We start from the raw sequence: 3,709 nt of genomic DNA on the forward strand, positions 1-3,709 counted from the left end.
CCACCCTAGTATCCTGTGCTAAGTCATTTCCTCATGATGTGAAGGACATCTTTCTGCTGTGGACCTTTGCCATCCAGGCAGTTTTTGCCTGGGGGAAGCCAACTGTCACACCCTGTTGGAACACCTCTCACTCCACCCTGCAGTCAATAGCCTGAGGGTAATCAAGGCTGAGAACAATCAGACTGCAGGCTGAGGTGGGTCCTGGAGGCTTTGAGTCTTTGCCTGATCTCCTTCTGGGCCCAGGGATAGGAAAAGCAGACCTTGGTGCGCATCTTGGTCCTTTCCAAAGGAACCTGCCACAGTAGAGGGATCCAAAAGCTACGGATTGCTGATAGCTCCAAACCGGGTACACAGTTCCAATCACAAGCAGTGTCTGACATTGTCCTACTCTAGAGATCAGAAGTGTAGCAGATCTATCCAAATGCAAACAGGCAGCCAAAATGGGAAAACAAAAACGCAACTCCCCCAAGAAAGAACAAGAGAATTCTCCTGAAGAGCTATCATTCAAAATAGATGGTGAATAAAAAACTTTCCATACAAAAAAAAAAAAAAAAAAAAAGGCTGCCCTGACAGGTTTGGCTCAATGGATAGTGTCGATGTGCGGACTGAAGGGTACCGGGTTCGATTCCAGTCAAGAGCACATGCCCGGGTTGCAGGCTGGATCCCGAGTAGGGGGCGATCAGGATGCAGCCAATCAATGATCCTCTTTCATCATTGATGTTTCTAGCTCTCTCTTCCTCTCCCTTCCTCTCTGAAATAAATAAAAATATATATTTTAAAAAAATATTTAACCCTACCACTTGAAGAACGAGAAAGAGAGGAACAAGAAAAGCCCAAAGTAGAAGGGAGGAATAATAAAGATTAGAGGAGATGTGCTCACTTCGGCAGCACATATACTAAATTTGGAAAGATACAGAGAAGAGTAGCATGGCCCCTAAGAAGAAAAAAAAAATTAAAAAAAAAAAAAGATTAGAGGAGAAATAAATCACTTAGAGTCTAAAAAAACAATACAAAAAATATCAATGAAACCAGTATCTCATTCTTTGAAAGGATAAACAAAATTGATGAATCATTAGCCGATCTCTTCAAGAAACAAAGAGAAAGGACCCAAGTAAATAAAATCAGAAACAAAAGGAGTGAAATAACAACTGATACCACAGAAATAGAAAGGATTTTAAGAAAATACTATGAACAAATATTGATATATAACAACAAGCTGGACAATGAGGATGAAATGGAAAAATGCCTAGAAAAATACAATCTCCTAAAACTGAATCAGGAAGAAGCAGAAAACCTGACTGAAATATAAGCAGTAAGAAGAAAAACTCCCCCCAAACAAAACCCTGGGTCTGGACAGCTTCACAGGGTAGTTTTACCAAACATTCAAAGAACTTACATCTATACTCCTCAAACTATTCCAAAAAAATCCAAGAAGGAACACTTCCAAGCTCTTTTTATGAGGCCAGCATTATCCTAATTCTAAAACCAAATAGAGACACTACAAAGAAAGAGAATTACAGGCCAATATCCTTGATGAACACAGATGTTAAAATTCTCAACAAAATATTAGCAAAGCAGATCTAGAAATATATTAAAAAGATCATACACTATAATCAAGTGGGATTCATTCCAGGGATGCCAGGCTGGTATAATAGTCACAAATCAATAAACATGACACATCACATAAACAAACTGAAAGACACAAATCACATGATCATATCAATAGTGTTCCAATTATCTATAGGAACGTATGCACAGGTGACCCAGTTCGTTTCATTTGGATATACCAATACAGACGGTCAAAGCGTACTTACTATTAATTAATATGGCCGAGCTTAACCAGAAACTAAGGAGAGAGAGACACAGGAGATAAACAATGCAAGAAATCACACAGGTTTATTTACCCGAGAGCTGATGGGTTTCAGTCCTTGGCAGGCCACCCGGAGACACTCGCTGACAGAGACACACGGAGGTCGTCAAAACACGCCGGCAAGGAGCTCGGTCTCTTGACTGGAAGAGAGGCCTCTTAACAGTCTAGGCTCAAGGCAGAGCAAGAATGACAGTTTCGCAGTTTGGCAGTTCGAGGGGGGAGGAGAGCATCCTGTCTGCGAAGGGCAGACAAGCGTCTGAACCGCAGCAGATTTGCTCTCCTTAAATCCTTGAAGCTGGGCGTCTTCAGTGTCTCATATCGGGTGCCATACACGGGTGCCGCCCTGTTATCTAGGTATACACTCAGGCGGGAAAGTTGTGACCATGTTCAAAGCTTATCAATCATACGTACATCTTATTTTTGGAATTGTTTACAAGTTTTGATCTAAGAATAAAATGGGTTCTACTTATGCTAACTTATGCTAATACAAAATGGAATCTACTTTATGCTAACTTATGCTAATACAAAATGGAGTTTACTTTATGCTAACTAAACTTATTACTATAACAGGCTTCTTCAGTGTCTCATGTCAGTGTGCTCCGGTGGCCTTCTGGGCTTATCAGGATGCTCACGCAGGGGGTTACAAGGTACTTATCAGGAATTAACATGCTGGGAGTTGTTGGTCAGGAGTTACAAGTTACTTGTCAGGAGTTAGCCTGCAGGGCGTTACAAGTTACTTATCAGGGTCTCTCTCTCTCTCTCTCTCTCACACACACACACACACACACACACACACACACACACATACATACACGTTAAGTTTCACTTCTAAGTAAAGTTTAAAATTCACTCTAATAAAGAAATGAAATTTGATTATACTATCTTATACTCACTAAACTTATTACTGTAACAAATAGATGAAGAAAAAGCATTCTATGAAATCCAACACCCATTTGTGATAACAACTCACAGCAAACTGGAAATAGAGGGGGCATATCTCTAAAGGCCATATATGACACTCAACATCATACTCAACGGGCAAAAATTAAAACCATTTTCCCTGTGATAAGAACAGAAACCAGACAGGGATGCCCGCTTTCACCACTATTATTCAACATACTACTGAAAGTCCTAACCACAGCAATCAGACAAGAAGAAGAAATAAAAGGCATCCAAACTGGAAAGGAGGAAGTAAAACTCTCATTATTTGCAAATGGCATGATATTATACAAAGAAAAACCGAAAGACTTCATCAGTAAACTACTAGATTTAATAAATGAATTGGGCAAAATCAACAGGATACAAAATCAACACCCAGAAGTCAATTGCTTTTTCATACATCAAAAAAGAATTCTCAAAAAGAGAAACTAAATAAACAATCCCATTTACCATTGCAAGAAAAAAAATTAAGATACTTAGGAATAAACTTAACCAAGGAGACAAAAGACCTGTATTCAGAAATCTACAGGACGTTGAAAAAAGAGACAGAAGAAGATATAAACAAGTGAAACAATATACCATGTTCATGGACTGGCAGAATCAACACCATTAAAATGTCCATACTGCTCAAGGCAATCTACAGATTCAATGAAATCCCTATTAAAATACCAAAGGCATATTTCACAGAACCAGAACAAATTTATATGGAATCAAAAAGGTCCTGAATAGCCCTAACCGGTTTGGCTCAGTGGATAAGAGCGTCAGTCTGCGGACTGAAAGGTCACAGGTTCGATTCCGGTCAGGGCATGTACCTTGGTTGCGGCACATCCCCAGTAGGAGGTGTGCAGGAGGCAGTTGATCGATGCTTCTTTCTCATGGATGTTTCTAACTCTCTATCCC

General features: G+C 39.8%; 1 non-coding gene across 1 annotated transcript; it reads left to right on the top strand.

Annotated features, from left to right (window-relative positions):
* Positions 1–872: 872 nt before the first annotated feature.
* Positions 873–974, top strand: LOC111824145. The gene has a single exon (XR_002827244.1). It is a non-coding gene; the product is annotated as a U6 spliceosomal RNA (small nuclear RNA).
* Positions 975–3,709: the final 2,735 nt, after the last annotated feature.

The sequence above is a fragment of the Myotis lucifugus genome, unplaced genomic scaffold (genome assembly GCF_000147115.1).
Source record: "Myotis lucifugus unplaced genomic scaffold, Myoluc2.0 scaffold_969, whole genome shotgun sequence".
Classification (NCBI taxonomy): Eukaryota; Metazoa; Chordata; class Mammalia; order Chiroptera; family Vespertilionidae; genus Myotis; species Myotis lucifugus.